The following is a 25,587-nucleotide window of genomic DNA, read 5'->3' as shown; positions in this document are numbered from 1 at the left end:
AAGAGTGCATTGATGGAATCCTCCACAAGAGGCTCCCATAAACATTCACACATCTTCACCTTCCACCTCAAACCAGCAGAGGGAGCCCGTTAGGGATATAAATAGGGAAGGTGGAGCTAGGCAGTTCAGTTCCTCTGAAGAGTTCCTGCAGTAGAGAAGCCTAAGAGAGGTCAGTCTGCAGTGGAGCTCAGTCTAGTCTAGAGAACTCAGTTAAGAGTTCAGCATTGGAGCACGAGGCTCCTGCAAGCTTGATTCAGGGAGCCCAGTTAGAGCTTAAGGTGTGCCGGCGCCATAAGATCGGTGAAGCGCTGCAAGCTACCGTTAGTGTGTATAGCCTAGTGAGGGCCCAAGTAGGCTGAAGGCTAGTGGAGAGTTAGTACATAGGGGGCAGAGGAGCTTAACGAGCTCCCCCCCGAAGCATTTACCGGACACCAGATCTGAGCTTACCGGGATCTCTATGACCTAGTAAGGCATAACCGGAATCCCTGGAGAACTACAAGTCCCAGGATCACTAAGGTGCTGATACGTAACAGAGCCAGGAGACGCTTAGGCCCCGCATACTGGGAGCGTGAACTCCAAGACAAGGCCCTATCACAAGGTCAGCCAGCGCAGGACAGAGACAATGTTAGGCCTAGCTCCAGGCAGGTCAGAAACTTACTATGCAGAGGCAAGAAACAGGAGGCCCTTCACCCGCTCATTGGGGAGGATCCTGATATGCACCCTTCACCCTACAGTGCTCCGGGATGTGTCTGAATTTCCACCAGTAAAAGGTACTGAAGTGACTACTGTGTCCGTTCCTGTTCTTGCTCTGACCCAGCTGGGTCTCGCCTGTCCTGCATTCCCCCTGCATACGCTGCCCTGAGGCCTAGCTCCACCTGTGGGGAGCTATACCATTGAGCTGCCTTATCACCGGCCTCAGTGGACTGCTGCAGTGCTGGTGCTTCTCACCAGATACCACAGGTGGCATCACAAACTCTTATAAAATTAACAATTATCCACCCTTTTAAAGAGTGACCCCAGGGTACGCGCCCAGGAGCTGACCACCGCAACATCCCAAAGGCCAGGCATAGTCCCGGGTACCGAGTCATCCCCATCCCCTGGGCTAGTCACATCCTCCTCCACCTCCTCTGCTGACCTCATCGACTGGCTGACTGTGAGTTGACAGTAAGTGGGATCTCCAACCTTGTCATCATCACCCTGTGTGTTCTCACACCCGTCGTCCTCAGAGCCAACCTCTTCCTGCCCTGACCAAAAAGTCAAGTTGTCGCTCCAATCAGGTATTTGAGTCTCATCATCGTCTTTATCATTGTCTCCACCAACAGGAGTTACAGTTTGGAACGAGGGTCTACATTATGCTCAGAACCTTCTTCATCTGGTCCTGGATCCGACTCATAAAGATTCTGGGCATCAGTGCAGATTATTTCCTCGTCTGGATTAACAGAAGCTCTGGGGCAGACTTCCGTTTCCCAGGCTATAGTATGAGTAAACAGCTGTGCAGACTCAACCATCTGTGTTACCCCTTACTGAGACGGGCAGCTGGAGACTTGGGAGCTGTGAGGAAGCAAGTGCGATTGGGGTGACACCTCTGAGGACTGGAGTATTTGTGATGTTGAAGTTGAGGTGCAGGAGAGCCCACTTGAAAGAGCACTTGATATCCATTGAAGCACCTGCTGTTTTTGTGCCTCATCTGGAATTTGTAGCGATGGGCGTGTCCGTAAGAAAGGGATCGTATCACATTGTGCACGAAAAGAAGTAGACATCTTAGTTTGGCTGGAAGATGGTCTTTCTTCTGCAGATGTTACTCCCCCCCCCACCACGGGGGGCTCGACCCACCAGCAGACAGGCACCAGTATTGGGAGAGGGGGGCTGGCCGTCAGGGTCCAAAGTGGCTCTGGCACAAACCCGGCGACACGGAGGTCGCACGGGCAGGAACGGACTGGCCGTGTCGGCTTCGCACTCCAGCGTAGTCCCTCTGCCCACTCGCACCCGTAACCTCAAAGGGATGCGCAAGCGGCTTTTCTACCCTGGGCTGTTCCCCGCCTAGCAGGAACGTGGGGAGCTCAGGTCGGCCTTCAACTGTACTCCCTTACCTCCCTCGCCCTCTTTCCTTCTTCCGTTCTCCATCTAACCCCTCGGCTCTGTGGTGTCCGCTCTCCCTCCAGCTTTCTCCTTCTCACAGGTGGACTACCGCGTGTATTCACACTGTGGCGAATCTTTTGGGCCCAGGCATAAGAAGTTGTCGAGGTAATGGATAATATGTGCCCCCTTAGAAACGTCCATTACAACCCATTCGAGGAAGCAACTAAACGCCTCAAATAGTGAGCAAGATCTGGACCACCCCATGGGCAAACAGCGATCTATATAGTATGCTCCTTCCCAGAAGCAGCCAAATCGGTGGACACTATTCAGAGGCACAGGTAGTAAGTAACCAGAACGCCACATCAATGTCTGTTTTGACCATTAGGGTGACCCTTCCCAACTTCTTGATCCGCCTGATTGCCTTGTCAAAGGATGTACAGTATATACTACTGTACTTGGTTCTGCGTCGATGTTGTCGTTTACTGACCTGCCCCTTGGATATGACAAATGGTGGATTAGTCCGAATGCATTGGGTTCCATTTTTGGCACAACTCACAACTGGGATACCACTACGTCTTGTAAGGAAAGTGTTCTGAATGGAACTGCCATTCTACGTAAAGATATTTCTTTTTTTAATTTTCTTGTCACGACGTCTGGGTGTTGGTAGGCTGATTTTAGATTTTTACTCCAGCCTTTCTTGATTTTAGAAGGGCATGACATGCCTATATCTGTGTCTCCCCCTCCTTTTACTCCTCCACCTCTTTTCTTTTCGCATGACTATATGTACTTGTCACTTTTCCATGTGTTAGTTGTGTCTTCTGAGCAGTTTGTCAGCTTTTGGACACCTTTGAAGTGTTTTCTATGTGTTTTCTATGTGTTTCTATGTGTTTTTGTTTGCCTGCCATTGGTTTTAACAGTGTTCGAAGGTGTTCGACGAACAGTTCGACGAACAGTTCGGCGAACATACGGGTGTTCGACGAACCGAACCGCACTCGAACACTACGGGGGTGGCTCAACACTAATCAAAACTATTCAAGTATATAAAAAGGTTTGACAAATTGGACAAATAGTATATGGATTGTCTAGGAATGTCCCTCTTTGACCACCAAAAAATCTGTGATATGAAATATTACTACAACATTTATCCTGCTTTCCTAACTTTGCTGCAAATGTTGTGGCCTACTTTATGTCCCAAAATCTTCAGTCACTCTTAAATATACAAAATGAAATTCCTTTACTTTTTGTAGGATGCACAGATACCAATAACAAACTTGGTGAATGTGTAATTATTAGTGATGAGCGAGCATGCTCGGCACAATTCGGTACTCACCCGAGCATCCCGAGACCCTCTTATTTATAATGGGAACAGTTTTTTTTTATTGAGGCCCTCCTCTACGTCTCTTCAAAGGGGTGTTGAAGTGTGTCCTTATTTTTGGCAGTCCTTGCAGTCATTGCATACGCAATAACAGTATAGGAGACCCACTCTTTAATAATGGGAACAACAAAGCTTAGCCGGCTGATGGCTTTCACACTCTCTCCTTCATAAATGAAAAAGAATGTGTCTGATCATGTCTCACACATCACATGGCCAGATAAGGTATTAAATGTAAAAATTACATTTACCGGTGAATGTATTTTTAACGATTGAAAACAATGCAAACGTGCAAAAACGCATCTAAAACGCTACGTGTGAACATAGCCCAAGGTGTAGAGGAGCACTTTTGTTTTTGGTTATTTATTTTTCCATATATATGTCATTACCCTGGAAAGAATGTTTCTTAACATTTGTTTCAGGAAAATCCATTTTTGCTTTTTTTTGTATGTTTTATTGTCAGTCTGTAAAAGTGTCGAAATACTCTGACAATATTATTCACAGTAGTGACTTGGAAGTCAGAGATGCTTCCCAGGGTCTTCCCCATGCTGTTCCCATGTCATTTGAACAGTGTTTCCATGGGCTTGGCTAGTTTTTAGGCCCCCTCCAGACCTCCAGGGGGGGCCGCTGGAAAAATGCTCGAGTTTCCCATAGACTTACATTGGGCTCATTACTCGGATCCAGCACCCGAGCATTACGATTTGCTCGACCCGAGCAACGTGCACCTGAGCATGTTAGTGCTCGCTCTTCACTAGTAATTATTAAAATAAAGTTACATTTATGTGCCTGCAAATAGGTTGGTAAGTCATATGAAATCTTAGAACATCAATGAAATTCCATCTCCTTTGTGTATGCATGCATTTGGATGACGTGATTGATGAGTGTTATATATAACTTATAATTTATCTTTTTTTCTAAGCCTATATTTCCTTACTTTGGTAGATGATATATGGCTATGTGTTGACATTGAAGTATCTATCTAATAAAAATGTATTATTAGAAACAAGCTTGAAATCCCAAGTGATTTAAAACAATTTTGCTGACCATGAAGACACTGCAAAATATTCCTTATTTAGTCACAGCATACGATTGTGAGGAATGCAGTACTTATATTTGATAAAGCAATGTGTATATGTGAATAGTAGAATGAGAACAAACAATATTGTCAGATCATAACATGATAATATAATGGTTGATTTTAAAGGAGTTGTCCGAGATTGAAAAAAACTTCTAACACCACTGAACATTATGGCCATGTTCATATATGTGAAAATGTTGCATATTTTCTGAAGATGTCTGCACCAAAATACGCTATAGAAATCTTTTCTCATTATAGCATTTCTGCTGTGTTCTTTTAACTTCTTCCCTCCAAACACAGTTTTCACCTTCCTGACCAGATCAATTTTTTTCAAATCTGACATATGTGACTTTATGTGGTAAAATGCTGGACTGCTTTTACATACAGTGATGACCAATAGTGCTAGCACCCTTGAAATTGTTCCAGAAGATGTGTAATTATACATCTTCCAGAAGATTGCAATTACAAATGTTTTGTTTTACACGTTTATTTCCTTTATGTGTATTGGAACAACACAAAAAACTGAGAAAAAAAGCAAATTGGACATAATTTCACACAAAACCCCAAAAATTGTCTGGAGAAAATTTTTGACATCCTCAACTTAATATTTGGATATTTGGATGCACACCCTTTGGAATAAATAACTGAAATCAATTGCTTGTAACCTTGATTGTTGATATTTTTCAATAATTTTGGTTCTCAAGTCCTCAGTTCTCTTTATGTTCTCCATGTTTAGTGTAGAACACACTAACACATAATATGAAGATTGAGTCACCTTCTCCCCTTTTTATCTGGTATCAGGTGTGATTTTCATATTGCCCACACCTGTTACTTGCCACATATGAGTTTAAACAAGCATCACATGCTTGAAATAAAGTTGTTTACCCACTATTTTGGAAAGATGCCGACAATTTTGTCCGGCCTATATTTGGGGTCTCTTTTTTGTGTTGTTCCAATACACAAAAAGGAAATAAACATATGTATAACAAAACATGTATAATTGCAATAATTTTCTGGGAGAAATACCATTTTCTGGAATAATTTCAAGGGTGCCAACACTTTCGGCTATGAATTGTAACTGTCATAGTCATTCTAATAATGTTTTTTTTTGTGGTACATTGTACTTTATATTGGTAGTAATATTAGGTTGATAAAATTTGTGTTTATGAAAATAATAGAAATTCTGCAAAAAATTAGAAAAATTCACAAATTTCAAACTTAGAATTTGTATCGTCACACCACACAAAATAGTTAAAAAAGCATAACAGCATAAATTATTATTTTTTTCTTTGGGTGTTAGAAGTCTAAAAGTTTGGATTAACTTGTCATTTAAATCCTTTCATTTTCATTTAAATTTACAAATCCTGTTTTTTTAGGAAGCACAATTTTGCCTGAAATAGACTGTGAATGCCATTTGAAGAGTCATTGAGGTGCCACAACAGCAAATAACCCACAAGTGACATCATCTTATCATCTTGGAAGCTACAAATCTCAAGGAATTTATCTAGGGGTGTGGTGAATATTTTTAACCCACAGGTGCTTCACAAAATGTTATAACATCGGGCTGTGAAAATGAAAAATTATATTTTTTCCCCATTAAAATGTTGCTTTCACCAAAGTTCTATAACTTTCACAAGGGTAATAGTCAAATAAAGACAACATAGCTTTTTAGTATACTGATACCCCATACCTAGATGGGAAATACTATTTGACTTTTGGAGTGCAATTTTGGCTGGAATAGATTGCAAACACCATGTAACATTTGAAGAGTTCCTCATGTGCCACAATAGCAGAAACCCCAACAAGTGACCCCATTTTATAAACTAAACCCCTCAAGAAATTCATTTAGTGGTGCAGTGAACATTTTGATCCACATGTGATTAATTGAAGTTAATGCAACAGTGGGCCGTAAAAATGAAAAATTGAGTTTTTCTAACTTAAATGTTGCTATTACCCCAACTTTATAATTTTCACAAGGGGTAGTAGGAAAAAATGGACCCCTTTCTGTGTAACACAATTTCTCCCAAACATAAAAATACCCCATTTGTGGTCAGAAAATACTGAATGAGAGAGGCACTATTTGTCTTGGAGTGAACTTTTGATTGGAATAAATTGCAGATACCAAGTCGCATTTGCAATGTCCCTGATATGCCAAAACAGAAGAAAACAAGTTACCCCATTTGGATATAACATCTCTCAATTAATTCTTCTTTGATTGTAGTGAGCATTTTGTACCCACAGGTACTAATTTTACAACATTGAGATGTGGAACTGAAAAACTTTTTTTTCTAAAAAATGTTGATTTAGCCCCAATTTTTTCAATTTTACAGAGGTTAATACAGTAGAATGAAATAGATCACAAATTTGTAGTATGAAAATTGCCTCTTCAGAGAAAAAGAGGACTTGTACTCTATAGCGCCACCTATTGGAAGCAGCAATCCTACAAGTCACAATCAACCCTTTAACGAGTCGTGCAATATGACTTAGGATAAAAGCCAAATCAGAATCTCAATTTGCAGACACGGTGTTTTGGGTTGTTGGCCCTCATCAGTGCAAAGTATGAGAACTGATTTGGCTAGGTGAGAGGCTCTGGACTGAGGTCTAAGGGGTAATGTTTCTCCCTATGGAGAGTGACACACCAGCTCTGGCACGTCAAAGTAAGGAGGCTTATTCGCCATGCAACAAGTAATATAATTTCTTATGAGTAAGCTAATACCCCATATGTGGATGGAAACTACTGTTCGGGCACACTGCAAAGCTCAGAAGGGAAGGAGTGACAATTTTGGAGTGAAGATTTTGCTTGAATAGTTCTCAAGTACTATGTCATACTGGCAGAGCCCCTGAGGTGCCAGAGCAGAATCCCCCCTCTCATAAGTAACCCCATTTTATAAACTACTTTCCTAAATTAATTCATCTAGAGGTGCAGTGAGCATGTTGACACCACAGGTGTTTCACAGAAGGTTATATCATTATGCCCTCAAGAGCAAAAATACATTTTGTCCACTAAAAAGTTGTTTTAGTCCCAGACTTTTAATTTTCTTTTTTAATTTAATTTAAGTAGTAAAAGGTGAAAATGGACACTATTACTTGTTACACAATTTCTCATAAATATGGCAATATCCCATATGTGATTGAACAGTACTGTTTGGGCATACAACAGGGCTTCTAAAATTAAAGTAAAGAAACATTTTTTGACTTTTGGAGTGAAGATTTTCCTGGAATACTTTGTGGGTGTCGTTTGCAGGCCAGAACAGCAGATACACCCATGTGACAACATAATGGAAATTACACCCTCTGGGAATTCATATAAAGGTGTTGTGACTATTTTGAATCCTGAGATGTTTTACAGAAATAAATATGAGTTGGTGTTGCGGAGTGAAAATTGCACCAACTTAGTGCCCAATAGATTGTGTAAAGCTAGTGCTTCTGTAGACATGCACCCCATAAATTGCTAATTGGCTCTCACCACTACAGCACTGTTATACATGTGGTCGCTGACTGCAGTTTAGTCAATCTGGGGTTCAGAAGATGGGGGTCATATGGATTTGGCAGCACAAATTTTACTGGATTTTTTTGGGAAAAGAGCCATGCTGATTTTCCATAGCCTTTGTGCTACCAGTAATGTGGAATCACCCTATATTTTCATTGACCGTCCTGAGTGGGGGCTTGTTTTTCCTGGGTTGAGTTGACAATTTTATTGGTACCATTTTGGAATACATTGCATTTTGGTTTGCTACTAAGACTAGGTTTACATTTATCTTGTGCTGCACACTCAGTACTTTAGTCAGAGTTTCCATATAAATCTGTAAATACCAGATTCATACAGAATCCGTGATGGATCCATGCACTATATTTAAGTAGATAGACACTCTGTTCTTCATCTGGCCTTTGTTCCCACGCTGCCCATAATTTTAGAGGTGCACACCACCAAAGAAGAGGTCAGAAAGAATCCAAAGTGACTTTACTTTATTGGCCTAAATGCAATAAATGGTTCTGTTGGGGGTTTTATCTGAATCCAATTTTTGGGAGATTTAGAGGGAAGCCACAATATACAGTGGGGGAAATAAGTATTTGATTCCTTGCTGTTTTTGTAAGTTTGCCCACTGAAAAAGACATGAACAGTCTATGACTTTAAGGGTAGGTTAATTTTAACATTGAGAGATAGAATATCCAAAAAAAAATCAAGAAAATCACATTGTATAAATTAGATAATATTTTTTGCATTTTGCAGTGAGAAATAAGTATTCAATCCCTCTGGCAAACAACACATAATACTTGGAGGCAAAACCCTTGTTGGCAAGCACAGCAGTCAGACGTTTTTTGTAGCTGATAATGAGCTTTGCACAGATGTCGGGAGGAACTTTGCTCCTCTTCTCTTTGCAGATCATCTCAGATTTTGAGGCTGTCGCTTGGCAACTCGGAGCTTCAACTCCCTCCATAAGTTTTCTATGGGATTAAGGTCTGGAGACTGGCTAGGCCACTCCATGACCTTACTGTTCTTCCTTTTGGGCCACTCCTTTGTTGCATTAGCTGTATGTTTTGGGTGATTGTCTTGCTGGAAGACCCAGCCACGACCCATCTTCAATGCTCTTATTGAGGGAAGGAGGTTGTTGGCCAAAATCTCGAGATACATGACCCCATCCATCTTCCCTTCAGTACGGTGCAGTCGTCATGTCCCCTTTGCAGAAAAGCACCCCCAAAGTATAATGTTTCCCCCAACATGCTTCACGGTTGGAACAATGTTCTTAGGGTTGGACTCATCCTTCTTCCTTCAAACACGGCGAGTTGAGTTAATGCCAAAGAGCTCAATTTTTGTCTCATCTGACCATAGCACCTTCTCCCAATAACTCACAGAATCATCCAAGTGTTCATTGGCAAACTTCAAATTGGCCTGCACATGTGCCTTCTTACATAGTTTGTAAAGCCGAATAAAGACTTGCGTCCATCAAGTTAGACCTGTTAGTTCTGTAATTGCTAAAGTTGATCCAGAGGAGGGCAAAAACCCCAAATGATTTAGCCAATCTTCATCTGAGGAAAACTTCCCTCCCGACTCTGAAACCAGCAGTCAGCTTGAGCAGGGGGACCTTGTGGGCATTGCAGGATTTTAAACCTTTAAGGCGTAATGTGTTACAAATGGTTTTCTTGGTGACTGTAGTCCCAGCTGCCTGGAGATCATTAACAAGTTGCCCCTGTGTAGTTTTAGGCTGATGACGGATACCCCACGAGGTGAGATTTTGCATGGTTCCCCAGATCGATGTCAATTGACAGTTATTTTGTATTTCTTCCATTTTCTTACTATGGCACCAACAGCTGCCTCCTTCTCACCCAGCATCTTACTTATGGTTTTGTAGCCCATTCCAGCTTTGTGCAGGTCTATGATCTTGTCCCTGACATCCTTAGAAAGCTCTTTGGTCTTGCCCATGTTGTAGAGGTTAGAGTCTGACTGATTAATTGAGTCTGTGGACAGGAGTCTTTTATACAGGTGACCATGTAAGACAGCTGTCTTTAATGCAGGTAACGAGTTGATTAGGAGTGTATAACTGGTCTGTAGGAGCCAGAACTCATAATGGTTTGTAGGGGATCAAATACTTATTTCTCACTGCAAAATGAAAAAAAAATTATCTAATTTATACAATGTGATTTTTTTGATTTTTTTTGGATATTCTATCTCTCAATGTTAAAATTAACCTACCCTTAAATTATAGACTGTTTATTTCTTTGCCAGTGGGCAAACTTACAAAAACAGCAAGGGATTAAATACTTATTTCCCCCACTGTAAGTGCTCAATGTAGAGCACATGGTAATATGAACTAAATCGTATTGCTATTTTTGAAAGACATTTTTTTACTCTGTTTACTGTGTGATAGTAGTAAAAAGATGGCTTTATTCTTTGGTTCATCACAATTCCAAGGATACCAGACTGATATATGCTTTTATGTATTGCTACTTTTACACCGTGAAAACTCTATTTTATGAAAAAAAAAAATTAAATTGCAATATTTTGATAGTTATGATTTTTCTCTTTTTTCTGCTGACAGTTATAACATGTGTGCTTGTTTTGTTTTTTTGATCCGATTCTTCGGAGGCAGCATGAAGAAAACAGCAATTCAGGAAAAAAATTTTAATAATTTATTTATTCATTTATTTATTTATTATCTTTTTACACAGTTCACCATTTGGTAAAAGAGATAAGAAAGCTTTATTCTTTGGGTCAGTGCGATCACAATGATACCAGATTTGTATGGGTTTTTCTGTTTTTCTATATTTGCACACTAAGAACAATTTTGTAGAAAAAAAATTGTGTTTATGCATCAGCATATCCTTTTTTTAATTTTCTTAATTTCCACTGACTGAGCTGAGTGAGTGTTTGTTTTTGGCAAGACCAGATGACATTTTTCAGTGATACTATTTTTATTTATACTTCAGGGGTAGACAAAAGTGAGGGGAAGGGGCAGATATAGGACAGAACGATTCACCGGTCCCTAACAGAGTACGGGTCTTTTAGACAGGAATTACCCTCTCAGAAACAGCAACTTACAAACGAGGGACTGAATACTATATCCCAGGTTATAAATCTCTCTTTTAGACCCTTTAGCGACAGTTAGATGGCAGTACTTAGCAAAAATCTTTCTTTTGTACCAATGAGTGACTTTTACTTTTTTGAATGGGGCAAAGTCCTGCAGCTATTTGTGAGGAAACTTAGGTGGCATAAACATTTTGCACAACAAAACAAAACTGACTTGAACATCCACTTGGATCTACTCACGAACATCAGGGAACTTGCAGACTTCAGTAATTATCCCCTGGGACAAACGGCGTTTGGACCTTTCACAGCTCTAAAGCATAAGAGTGTTAAAACGCCTCCCATGAGGGGAATCTCTCTTCTACCGATATATTTGTCAAGATGGTTAGCACCGAACTGTCCAAAATCAAACTTAGCTCATTTAGACCAAATCTGTTTAGGGAACTAGTGATGGGTGAGCACTAAAATGCTCGGGTACCCGATGCTCGGGTCGAGCAAATAGGAATACTCGGGTGCTCGACCCGAGCAACAAGCCCAATTGGAAACTCGAACATTTTTCAGGCGGCTCCCCCTGGTGGTCTGCAGAGGGCCTAAAAATTGCCCAAATAAAAGGGAACAGTGCTGAAATGACATGGGAACAGCATGGGTAAGACCCCTGGAAGCATTTCAGACTCCCAGGTCACTGCTGTCAACAACGTTGTCAGAGTATTACACCACTTTTTTACGGACTCAACATAAAACATACAAAAACGAAACCAAAATGGATTTTCCTGGGAAATATGTTAAAGAACTTGCTTTCCAGGGTAATAACTTGTATATAAGGCAAAATAAATAACCAAAAACAAAAATACTCCTCCACACCTTGGGCTATGTTCACACGTAGCGTTTTTGATGCGTTTTTGCACTTCTGCATTGCTTTCAACCAAGACAAATGCATTCACTGGGAAATGTCATTTTAACATTTTACAACCTTATCTGGCCATGTGGTGTGTGACACATCCTCAAACACATGCATAAAGTGCTTAAAAGACATGGGAACAGCATTGGGAAGACCTCTGGAAGCATCTCTGACTCCCAGGTCACTGCATAAAAGTGTGCCCATCATAAGTGATCTTTGGCGCATGCAAAGATGCCTCCCGCCATTGATCCGTCGTTGAAGACTTGCAACAATCACCATCCACATCCTTGTCCCAGTGCAGCATTCAGTAGTCCCTACCCCATTCCTTGGAATGCAAGCGCAAGTATGCAGCCAGCCACCCACCCACAGGCTGCAATACTATACTGCCAAATTTTTGACAGCTTCTTGCACTTGAAATGTGGCCTTTTAGGCTCGTGGAGGCGAAAGCTGTCCACAATCTTATGGCAGCGGTGACTGGGTATCCATACTCGGTCCCCAGGCTTCACTATTTGTCCCGGTGTCGTCTCCTACTTCCACAAGCACGGGTCCCACAACATTACCAGTGCCCTCCCCAGTGCACTTACTGGGAAGGACCACCTAACCACAAACACGTGGTCAAGTGAATGTGGCCAGAGACGGTACAGAGCCAGTCCACAGCTTTTTTTGCTGAGTTGTATTTCACGACTGCCATATTCTTTAGCTTGGTGAATGGACTTAGGAAACCATATCTACCCAGCTGTCATTTCTTCCAGGAAGTCCCCTAAAACTGCTTTCACTTAAAATGTGGCCTTTTAGACTCGTGGAGGCGGAAGCTTTTCACAACCTCATGCCTCATGCCTCGTGTCATACTTGGTCCCCAGCCGTCACTATTTCTCCCGGTATTGTCTCCGCTTTATACAAGCGCTGGTCCCTGAACATTACTGCTGGTACTTTTCTGCGAGAATTTGCTTGCCTCCTACCAGCCTGGAATATTTCCAGTAAACTATGGTAAGATGCCACGGTATTAGCACTGCCCACAGTACTAGTAGCGAAGTCATCCACAATTTCCTTCTCTGGAATTTTATTTGGTAGACTGAGTGGCTGCCCAAATACATTACACTGTGTTCCAAATTATTATGCAAAAAGTGTTTAGGAGTGATATGGTAAGAATTTTTTTGTTTGTCAGTTAAACTCATTGATGGTGATGTGTGTCAGGGCTCTTTATATCACTGTAAGCAATTGCAGACACATGTGCTAGATAGTTTGGCAGGTGTGTCCAATGAAAGGCAAGACTACTTAAGAAGGCAGTCCCACATTATTAAGCAGCCTACATTTTCTGGCAAAATGGGAAAGAAAAAGGATGTGTCGGCTGCTGAGAAGCAACAAATTGTGGAGTGTTTAGGTCAAGGCATGACTACAATCAACATTGCCAAGACACTTCATCGTGATCATCGCACAATCAAGAAGTATGTAGCTGATTCACAGTATACACGTGTGCGTGCTGATAAGGGAAAATTAAGGACTCTTTCCTACAGGCAATTACGTCAGGTTAAAAGAGCAGCGGCAAAAAAGCCTTGTCATAGCAGCAGACCAGTTTTTGAAGCTGCTGGTGCCTCCAACGTCCCCCGAACAACAAGATGCAGGGTCCTTCAGAGGTTTGCAGCTGTGCGTAAGCCATCCTGTCGACCTCCTCTATCCACTGCACACAAGCAGAAACGGCTCTAGTGAGCCAAACAATACATGAAGACTGACTTCAAAACTGTTCTGTTCACCGATGAGTGCCGTGCAACGCTCGATGGTCCAGATGGATGGAGTGGAGGATGGCTGGTTGATGACACCCCATGCAAACACGGCTACGGCGCCAACAAGGAGGAGGTGGAGTAATGTTTTGGGCTGGAATCATGGGGAGAGAGATTGCCGGCCCCTTTAGGATCCCTGAAGGGGTAAAGATGAACTCCATAATGTATGTTGAGTTTTTCAAACAGCACTTCCTGCCATGGTTCAAGAAGAAGAACCGTGCATTCCACTGCAAGATCATCTCATGCTGCACATAACACATCTGCATCTCTGGTTGCTATGGGCATAAAAGGGGACAAACTTATGGTGTGGCCCCCATGCTCCCCTGACCTCAACCCCATTGAGAACCTCTGGAGCATCATCAAAAAGAGTGTCTATAATGGTGGGAGGCAGTTCACATCTAAGCAACAGCTCTGGGAGGGTATTCTGTCCTCATGCAAAACAATTGAAGCAGAAACCATCCAAAACCTGACAAATTCAATGGACGAGAGAGTTCAGAAGCTCCTTTCGAACAAGGGGTCCTATGTGCAAATGTAACATAACCTACAATAAAGTTTTGAGTTGAAAACTGTTTGATTTCAGTTTGTAATAACCTGCTAATGCTTATAATTTCAAAAATGACCATTTTTTGTTCTTTATTAAAATGAAAAGGTAGAAAACTCTGCTGTGCATAATAATTTGGAACATGCATTTTGAGTGCAGTTTGAGTGTTTTATTTTTTTAAAAATATACTGTTATCATAGGCAGTTTGTGCAAAAACCTTTCAATTGTACTCTAATAGTTATTTGACTGGAAAATTACAATGACTGCAATTCATATAGGTAATTTGGGAATATCTGAGAAAATATTATTTGCGTAATAATTTGGAACACAGTGTAGTTTCTCACAAAGGAGCTGAAGATAGAGTGGCAGTAGGTGCAAGTTTCTCCAGCCTGTTAGATATTAGAGGGTGAATGGCAGCACATTGGTTCAAATCCCAGGACAAAATCTGCAAGGATTTTGTATGTTCTCTTCGTGTTTGCGTGGGTTTCCACCTCAGTTAAAAAGCAGCCATAGACTGTCCGGGAACTTCCCAAACACATTTCTTAGCCAGGACTGCTTCTTGGCAGGGTTGGACGGTTCCACCAGAGAATCCTCTGGTGTGCCCTGGCTTCTACATCAGGAGAGTTCATGATAGCGCTAACTTTGCAGCTGTTATGGGGCTCTTGAGTGGGGGACAAAGATGAGCCCTCAGAATCAAATCCTCTGGTGGGCCCAATGTTTTTCATTCTGAAGCATCTTCTCAGTGGGAGTTCTATTTCACCACAGCAAAATTCTTTAGCTCATTGAAAGGACTGGCATAGAGGGAAACCGTATCTACTCCAGCTGTCATTTCTCTTTCACCAGGTTCCGCCCATTGTCACACACGACCATGCTTGGCTGTATGTTCAGCCGTGAGAGCCACAGATCAGGCTGCTGTGTTACAGCTTTCAACAACTCTGCAGCGCTGGTCGGTTTGTCACCTAAGCATTAAGCATGTTATCTTCAGCAAAGCCTGTTGCAGCTTGGCCACGGCAGTGCTGCAGTGCTTTCAGCTTGTGACTGATGTGGTCATTTCCGAGATGGAGGAGGAGGTGCAGGAGCTGAAAAATGTGATTACATTGAGGTTAGATTGGCGACTCTGTTTTTTATACTAAGGAAAGATCCTACTGTTTTGTTTTTTTTTACGTTATTTTTTAAGACAAATGTATTTACCGGGAAATTACATTTTAACATTTTACAACCTTATCTGGCAATGTGGTGTGTGACACATCATCAGTCACATCCTGTTTCATTTATGAAGGAGGGACTCTGAAAGTCACAAAGTCTATTTTTATAGGGCCATCAGGCGGTTCTTACTATTCTTAAAAGGCCAGACGTCGGCCCTCGCTATTGTTAGAGAGCCATCAGCCGGCTATGCTTTGTTGTTCCCATTATTAACAAGTGGGTCTCCTATACTGTTATTGCGTATGCAGTGACTGCAAGGGCTGCCAAAAATTTGGACGCAACCCAATACCCCTTTGAAGAGACATAGAGGAGGGTCTCAGTAAAAAATGTTTTCCCATTATAAAGGAGCGGGTCTCCTATAGTGGTCATGCCCATTCTGTGACTGCAAGTGCTGCCAAAATTTGGGAAAAACCTCACTAACAATTTAAAGACACATAGAGCAGGGCCACAGTAAAGACATGTTCCCATTAGGAAGGAGCGGGAGTGCTATACAGTTATAGGGTATGCAGTGAGTCAAACGGCTGACCAAATTAAAAAAAAAAAAACACTAAGAATTTAAAGACACACAGAGCAGAGCCACAGTAACAAGTACGACATGTTCACATTAGAAAGTAGAGGGTCTGCTATACAGTTATAGGGTATGCAATGAGTCCAATGACTGACCAAATTTAGGAAAAACCAAACTAAGAATTTAAAGACACATAGAGCAGGGCCGCAGTAACAAGTAAGACATGTTCCCATTAGAAAGGAGAGGGTCTGCTATACAGTTATAGGGTATGCAGTGAGTCCAACGGTTGACCAAATTTAGGAAAAACCCCACTAAGAATTTAATGACACATAGAGCAGAGCCACAGTAACAAGTACGACATGTTCACATTAGAAAGTAGAGGGTCTGCTATTCAGTTATAGGGTATGCAATGAGTCCAACGACTGACCAAATTTAGGAAAAACCCCACTAAAAATTTAAAGACACATAGAGCAGGGCCACAGTAACAATTACGACTTGTTCCCATTAGAAAGGAGAGGGTCTGCTATACAGTTATAGGGTATGCAGTGAGTCCAACGGCTGACAAAATTTAGGAAAAACCCCACTAAGAATTTAAAGACACATAGAGCAGGGTCACAGTAACAAGTACGACATGTTTCCATTAGAAAGGGGAGGGTCTGCTGTACAGTTATAGGTTATGCAGTGAGTCCAACGGCTGACCAAATTTAGGAAAAACCCCACTACGAATTTAAAGACACATAGAGCAGGGCCACATTAACAAGTACGACATGTTTCCATTAGAAAGGGGAGGGTCTGCTGTACAGTTATAGGGTATGCAGTGAGTCCAACGGCTGACCAAATTAAAAAAAAAAAACACTAAGAATTTAAAGACACACAGAGCAGAGCCACAGTAACAAGTACGACATGTTCACATTAGAAAGTAGAGGGTCTGCTATACAGTTATAGGGTATGCAATGAGTCCAATGACTGACCAAATTTAGGAAAAACCAAACTAAGAATTTAAAGACACATAGAGCAGGGCCGCAGTAACAAGTAAGACATGTTCCCATTAGAAAGGAGAGGGTCTGCTATACAGTTATAGGGTATGCAGTGAGTCCAACGGTTGACCAAATTTAGGAAAAACCCCACTAAGAATTTAATGACACATAGAGCAGAGCCACAGTAACAAGTACGACATGTTCACATTAGAAAGTAGAGGGTCTGCTATTCAGTTATAGGGTATGCAATGAGTCCAACGACTGACCAAATTTAGGAAAAACCCCACTAAGAATTTAAAGACACATAGAGCAGGGCCACAGTAACAATTACGACTTGTTCCCATTAGAAAGGAGAGGGTCTGCTATACAGTTATAGGGTATGCAGTGAGTCCAACGGCTGACAAAATTTAGGATAAACCCCACTAAGAATTTAAAGACACATAGAGCAGGGTCACAGTAACAAGTACGACATGTTTCCATTAGAAAGGGGAGGGTCTGCTGTACAGTTATAGGTTATGCAGTGAGTCCAACGGCTGACCAAATTTAGGAAAAACCCCACTAAGAATTTAAAGACACATAGAGCAGGGCCACATTAACAAGTACGACATGTTTCCATTAGAAAGGGGAGGGTCTGCTGTACAGTTATAGGGTATGCAGTGAGTCCAACGGCTGACAAAATTTAGGAAAAACCCCACAAAGAATTTAAAGACACATAGAGCAGGGCCACAGTAATGACAAATTCCCATTAGAAAGGAGAGTGACTCCCATATTGTTGGCCTATGCAGTGATTGCAAGGGCTGCCAAAATTCGGGAGGCTCTCCAATGCCCCATGGAAGAGACTTAGAGGGCCTCATAAAAAAATGTTCCCATTAGAAGGGAGCGGGATCTAATATACTTGTAATGCGCATGCACTAAGTGTATGGGCTGATAAACAATTATCCCTGGGGGGGTATACATTAACATACTGTATAAAAAAAAATTTTTAAGGGCATCATAAACACCCTTAAAAAAAATTATGTGGGTGTTGCATCATGGACCACGGTCACCCTGGTGATATGATGGTGGAGGATGAGGATGAGGAGAAGGAGGAGGACAAGAGCAAATAGCCAAAATCAGGAAGAGTATACCCATATGTGGGTGTGAAGAGGTGTATGGGAATACACCTCCCAAAAAAAGACACTGGATTTGAGTTTATGTTACGCTGCTATCATTCGGTGGTGTTGAGAAGTCTGACCCAACCCAGCCCTTGTTACATAGTTACATAGTTACATAGTTTATAAGGCCGAAAAAAGACAAGCATCCATCCAGTTCAGCCTATTTCTTGTGTACTGCAGCTATTCCGCAGCGTTGATCCAGGGGAAGGCAACAAAAAACCATGCGGTATAGGCCAATTTGCATCATTGAGGAAAAATTCACTTCCCGACACCAATCTGGCAGTCAGATTAAATCCCTGGATTAATTAACTAAGCATAAGATGTAATTTTATTGTTCTCCAGAAAGGCGTCCAGGCCTCTCTTGAACTCTTTAAGTGAGTTGGACATCACCACTTCCTCTCCCAGAGAGTTCCAGAGTCTCACGGCTCTGACTGTAAAGAATCCTCTTCTATGCTGGTGCAGGAACCTCCTTTCCTCCAGACGCATAGTGTGCCCCCTCGTCTTTGTCACCATCCTTGGTATAAACAGGTCATGGGAGAGATCTCTGTACTGCCCCCTGATGTATTTATACATGTTTATGAGGTCTCCCCTAAGCCTTCTCTTTTCCAATGTAAATAGGCCTAATTTTGACAACCTCTCTGGGTATTCTAGTCCCTCCATTCCCTTTATTACCTTAGTCGCCCTCCTTTGTACCCTCTCTAGCTCCAATATGTCTTTCCTGAGCACCGGAGCCCAGAACTGTGCACAATATTCTAAGTGCGGCCTTACCAGCGCTTTATACAGAGGAAGAACAATGTTCTCATCATATGCCCCTATTCCTCTTTTGATGCATGCCATGACTCTATTTGCCTTCGCAGCTGCTGCCTGACACTGGGCACTCCAATTTAATTTGCTATTAACCAAGACGCCCAGGTCCTTCTCCATGTCAGATTTCCCCAACGGTTTCCCATTTAATATGTATGGGTGACTGCTGTTTTTCTTTCCCATGTGCATGACCTTACATTTATCGGCATTGAACCCCATTTGCCATTTTTTAGCCCAACTCCCCAATTTATCTAAATCCTCCTGCAGCTGTGCCCTATCCTCATCTGTATTAACTACTTTACAAAGTTTAGTATCATCTGCAAATATTGCTATTTTACTATTCAACCCTTCCACTAGATCATTAATAAATATATTAAATAATATAGGGCCCAAGACAGACCCTTGAGGCACCCCGCTAGTAACCCTGACACACCCTGAGCTTACTCCATTGATAACCACCCTCTGCTTTCTATCACTCAGCCAGCTATTTGCCCACTTGCACACATTATCCCCCAGACCAAGCATTCTCATTTTATATACCAACCTTTTGTGTGGCACGGTATCAAACGATTTGGAGAAGTCAAGGTATACAACATCCACTGACTCTCCCCGATCCAGCTGTGAGCTCACCTCCTCGTAGAAGGCCATCAGGTTTGTTTGGCAGGAGCGATCCCTCATGAATCCATGTTGATATGGAGTTAGACAGTTATTATCATTAAGATATTCTACAATAGCATCTCTAAGAAATCCTTCAAACAATTTACCCACAACAGACGTTAAGCTTACTGGTCTATAGTTCCCAGGGTCACTTTTAGACCCCTTTTTGAATATTGGTACCACATTTGCTTGGCGCCAGTCTAGTGGGACAGTCCCTGTCCATAAAGAGTGCTTGAATATAAGATACAGCGGTCTGTCTATCACATTACTTAATTCTTTTAGTACCCGGGGGTGTATGCCATCTGGGCCTGGTGACTTGTCTATTTTGATATTATTTAGGCGTTTCTGAACTTCCTCCTGGGTTAGGTGGGTGATATTTAGCGGAGGGTTTACTTTATCACTCTGCATTTCCTCCGATACATTGTTTTCTTTTGTGAAAACAGTGGAGAAGAAGCTATTGAGTAGATTTGCTTTACCCTCATCGCCCTCTATGATTTTTCCCAGGTTATTTTTCAATGGGCCAACTCCATCAGTTTTAATCCTTTTACTGTTTATATAGTTAAAGAACAGTTTGGGATTCGTTTTACTTTCCTTGGCAATTAGTCTCTCTGTCTCCTCTTTTGCTATTCTTATTTGTTTCTTACAGATTTTGTTTTTTTCCCTATAAGATATTAGCGCTTCCTTGCTGCCTTCTTGTTTAAGTTTACCGAAAGCCCTTTTTTTGTTTTTCATTGCCCTCTTGACTTCCTTATTTAGCCACATTGGCTTCCTCCTATTCCTAGCCCTTTTATTCCCATAAGGTATGTACCTTCTACAGTGACTATGTAGGACTGTTTTGAAAATTTCCCATTTTCTATCCGTGCTCCTATTACTAAAGATACTATCCCAGTCTATAAGGTGAAGGGCATCTCTTAGCTGATCAAACTTTGCCCTCCTGAAGTTCAGTGTTTTTGTGACTCCCTTGCTGGGCACCCTACTGAAGCACATGTGGAATTGTATAATGTTGTGGTCACTATTTCCCAGGTGCCCCCCGACCTGCACCTCAGTTATTCTGTCTGGCCTGTTAGTTAATATTAAGTCTAAAAGGGCCGTCCCTCTAGTTGGTTCCTGCACAAGTTGTGACAAATAATTGTCTTTGATAATTGATAGAAACCTGTTTCCTTTCTGAGATCTACAGCTTTCAGTTTCCCAGTCTATATCGGGGTAGTTGAAGTCCCCCATAATAATCACCTCGTTATTTTTTGCTACTTCATCTATTTGTCTCATTAATAGACTTTCCGTGGCTTCTGCTATATTTGGTGGTTTATAACAGACTCCTATGATAATTTTATTATTGTTTTTTGCCCCATGTATCTCCACCCATAAGGACTCGACCTCCTCATTTCCCTCCCATACATCCTCCCGTATTGTAGGTTTTAGACACGTCTTTACATATAGACAGACTCCACCTCCTTTCCGACTTCTTCGATCCCTTCTAAACAGACTGTAACCCTGTAAGTTAACTGCCCAGTCATAGCTTTCATCTAACCATGTCTCGGTTATTCCCACTATGTCATAGTTACCTGTAGATATTTCTGCTTCCAGTTCATCCATCTTGTTTGTCAGGCTCCTGGCATTTGCTAGCACGCAGTTTACACGATATTGTTTTATTCCAATCTTCTCCCTGTGGATTGTATTAGAAATTTTCTTACCTCCCTTCCATGTATCTTGTCTTGGACCTTCTTTGTCGCACTTTATATCTTTCATTAGTATGTTCTCTGGTTGCATGTTCGTGTCCGGCATTTTTCTTCCCATCCCCTCTTCTTCTAGTTTAACGCCCTCCTGATGAGTGTTGCGAGTCTCCTGGCGAATGTGTGTTTCCCGGGTTTGTTGAGGTGTAGTCCGTCTCTGGCAAGGAGTCCATCATAGAGGTAATTCACACCGTGGTACAGGAATCCAAATCCTTGTTGTCTGCACCATCGTCTCAGCCAGTTGTTCACCTCAAGGATCCTGTTCCATCTCCTGACGCCATGCCCGTCTACTGGAAGGATAGAAGAAAAAACTACCTGCGCATCCAGTTCTTTTACTTTCTTCCCCAATGTTTCAAAGTCCTTGCAGATTGTTTGTAGGTCCTTCTTTGCCGTGTCATTGGTGCCAACATGTATCAGAAGAAATGGGTGGACATCCTTGGAGCTGATGAGCTTCGGTATCCTATCGGTAACATCCTTGATCTTCGCCCCTGGGAGGCAGCATACTTCTCTTGCGGTTATGTCCGGTCTGCAGATAGCTGCTTCTGTTCCTCTCAGTAGTGAGTCTCCCACCACCACCACTCTTCTTCCCTTCTTGGCTGTCCTTTTTCTTGTCGCTTCTGGGTGTTTCTGGGTGCTCTTTCCTTTTTTGCTTGCTGGTAGTTCCTCATCCTTAGGTGTGCCATCTTCGTCCTCCACAAGTCCTTGGAATCTGTTTCTCAGTTGTGTGGTTCGTGGTGTCTCCATGGTCTTCTTGCTTCTTTTGGTCACTTGCCTCCACTTGTCTGCCTCTGGAGGTTCTCTGATGCTTCCTTGACTTTCCGTGACCAGTAGTGACGCTTCTGTTCATTTTTATAAGAGTCAGCCTGTCAGCATTTTCAGTTGACAGGCGGATGCGCTAATCAGTTGTAATTCCACCAGCGGCAATAAAAACCTGCTCTGATAAAACGCTAGCAGCTGGGCAGCCCAGGACCTCCAAGGCATAAAGAGCCAGTTCATTCCACGTATCCAGCTTGGATACCCAATAATTATAAGGCACAGAAGAATCACGGAGGACGTTGGTACGGTCGGCAAGGTACTCTCTCAGCATCTTCCCAAACTTTGCACCCCTTGTGAGAATACCCCGTGCCTCAGGGCCTGTGCGATGGGAGGGGCTGAGAAAATTCTCCCAGAACTTTGACAGTGTTCCCCTGCCGGATTGAAGTTGTGTCTTTCTCGCCTGTACTCTTTGGTTGTCTAGCGAACTGTGACCTCTGATGCCAGCGTTTTCAGATGGGAATTTTTTTAATAGTTCCGCAACAAGGGCCTTCTGGTACTACCCCATTTTTGTAGACCTGTCCACCTCAGGAATAAGAGATATAAAGTTCTCCTTGTAGCGTGGGTCTAGAAGTGTCACGAACCAGTAATGACTGTCACCCAATGGAGGGTCAATGGAAAGGCAGCGTAACATAAACTCAGCCATGCATCCCAATATGCTAACAAGCAAGACTTCCGTGTCCTCACCAAGAGGATGACTGACCATGCTCTTCTCCTCCACCTCTCTGTCCTCTGGCCATCCTCGCTGAACAGACGGTAAGACAGTTGTGCAGGTAGTACCGTCTACAGCTCAGGAAACTAGCTCCTGTTCTTCCTATTCCTCCTCCTCTTCTTCATTGTCAACCAATCCAAGTTGGGATGAGATGAGGCTGGGCTGTGTGTAATCACCCTGTATGGCTCCTTGCTCCATCTCATCGTGCTCCGCCTGCAATGCATCCTCTTTGATTGTGATCAGAGAGCGTTTCATAAGACAGCGAAGCGGGATGATGACGCTAATTATGGCGTCATCGCCACTCACCATCTTGGTGGAGTCCTCAAAGTTTTGGAGGATGGTACATATGTCTGACATCCATGTCTACTCCTGAGGTCTTATGTGTGGAGTCTGAACTGAATACCGACGGCCTTGTTGATGCTGGTACTCAACAACTGCCCTCTTCTGCTTACAAATCCTTCCCAACATCTGCAGTGTAGAGTTCCAACGCGTGGGGACATCACACACCAGTCTGTGTGCCAGAAGCTGCAAACGCTGCTGAAACACGGCAAGGGCAGCGGAAGATTTAGGTGACTTGCTAAGATGGGCACACAGGCAGCGTACTTTAACAAGCAGATCCAGCCGCTCCATGTAGGATTTGAGAAACCGCTGAACCGCGAGGTTAAGCACATGGGCCAGGCATGGTACGTGTGTGAGTTCGCCTTGCCTCAGAGCCGCCACCAGGTTCCAGCCATTGCCACACACGACTATGCCTGGCTGTAGGTTCAGTGGTGTGAGCCACAGATCTGCCTGCTCTTTCAGAGCTGTGCACAACTCTTCAGCATTGTGCGGTTTGTCACCTAAGCATATGAGCTTCAGCCCAGCCTGTTTCCGCTTGGCCGAGGCAGTGCTGCAGTGCTTCCAGCTTGTGACTGATGTGGTCATTTCGGAGATGGAGGCTGAAGAGGAGGAGGAGGCTGAGGAGGATGAGGTGCATGAGTAGTAGACAGTGGGGGCAACCCTAACTGACCTAGGGCCCGCAATCCTTGGAAACGGGAGGACGTGTTCCGTCCCAAGGTCCAACTGGGTCCCGGCTTCCACTATGTTAACCCAGTGTGCCATCAGCGAGATGTACTGTCCCTGCCAGCAAGCACTTGTCCACGTGTCCGTGGTTAGGTGGACTTTCCCGTAACTGCGTTGTTGAGGGCACGGCTAATGTTTTGGGACACAAGCTTGTGTAATGGGGGGGACTGCACACCGGGAGAAATAGTGGTGGCTGGGAACCGAGTACCGAGGAAGGGCCGCCGCCATCAGGTTGCGGAATGTTTCTGTCTCCCCGAGCCTAAAAGACAACATTTCTAGCGCAAGCAGTCATGAAATGTGGGAATTAAGTAGTGTGGCCTGTGGGACGTTGGCTGCGTATTTGCACTTGCGTGCCAAGGACTAGGGTCTGGACAACTGAAAGCTGCGCTGGGACAAGGAAGTGGACGTGCTTCCTGATGCTGCTACTTGAGAGTGTGCAATGACAGGTGCAAGGCAGGAGGCATCTTCGCATGCACCATAGACCATTGGCTTGCATGAACAACAGCGGAAGAAGCAGTAGTGCCACCCGCAGACACTGTTCCTGGACCCTGGGGTTCGGCCCACATAGTCGGGTGCTTTGCTGCCATGTGCCTGATTATGCTGTTGGTGGTCAGGCAGGTCGTTTTGCCACCCCTACTGATGCTGGCCTGTCAGGTGGTGCAAATGACCTTTTTGGGGTTATCGGCAGAGTCTTTAGAAAACAACCAGACTGGGAAGACCTAATAGTTGTACTGGCAACTTCCTTCGTGTTGGTGTTACGAGGAACGGTTGCCTGCCTTCTTTCTGCGGCCACCACACTGCTTCTTCCTGCCTGTTGGGGTCCTCTGCCTTCCTCCCCATGTGTGCTGCTGTTTTCGATTTGCATGTACTCCTGCCAGGTTGGGTCAGTTACTATATCATCCACCACCTCGTCTTCCACTTCCGCACTCTGGTCCTCCTCCTGACTTTCTGCCAATTGTGTCTCATCATCGTCCACCTCTTGTGACACTTTCCCACCGTCGCCTTTGTGTGACCGTGGCTGCTCAAAATTTTGGGCATTGCTACATGCGATCTTCTCTTGCCCCGCTTCAAGTGGACCAGGCGAGAGGCTTGAAATTATAAATGGAAAAGTGAACAGTTCTTCGGAGTGTCCAAGTGTGGGATCAGTTGTCCATGGGCACGCGGCATGGCGGGAGGAAGGAGGTTCAGGGTGAGGAATATGCAGTCCAGACTCACAGCTACTGAGACTTGACCGTGTGGAAGACAAGGTGGTGGTGGTGGTGGTTAAGTGACTGGAAGCATTATCTGCTATCCAACCAATAACCTTTTCACACTGCTCCCTGTTCAATAGTGGTGTTCTGCGGTCCCCTATTAATTGGGACAGAAAGGTCGAGCGAGAAGATGTGGGTGTTTGTTGTGGCATAATTTCAGCTTGCCCACGGCCTCGGCTTCTGCATGCATCATCATCACCATCACGTCCAGTTCCCCATCCCTTGCCACGTGCCTTGTCCATTTTAAATGGAGGGCAATACCTTCCACGCTCACTACAAATGACTGAATTTGGAGCGAACCTATATGTGATCCGTGTGACGGACAAACCACAGTTTTAAATACCTGGCCTGTAGGTAACTATTTTGAACAGAAAACTTTTGTCAATTGCTTCACTGACACACTGCATCATATTTTTAATGGAGGTCAGAAATGGCAGTATTTTCTGAA

The sequence above is a fragment of the Phyllobates terribilis genome, unplaced genomic scaffold (assembly GCF_046119375.1).
Source record: "Phyllobates terribilis strain yellow unplaced genomic scaffold, ASM4611937v1 Scaffold_11__3_contigs__length_659146591, whole genome shotgun sequence".
In the NCBI taxonomy this organism is placed as follows: Eukaryota; Metazoa; Chordata; class Amphibia; order Anura; family Dendrobatidae; genus Phyllobates; species Phyllobates terribilis.
Note: the sequence above shows the minus strand (reverse complement) of the source record.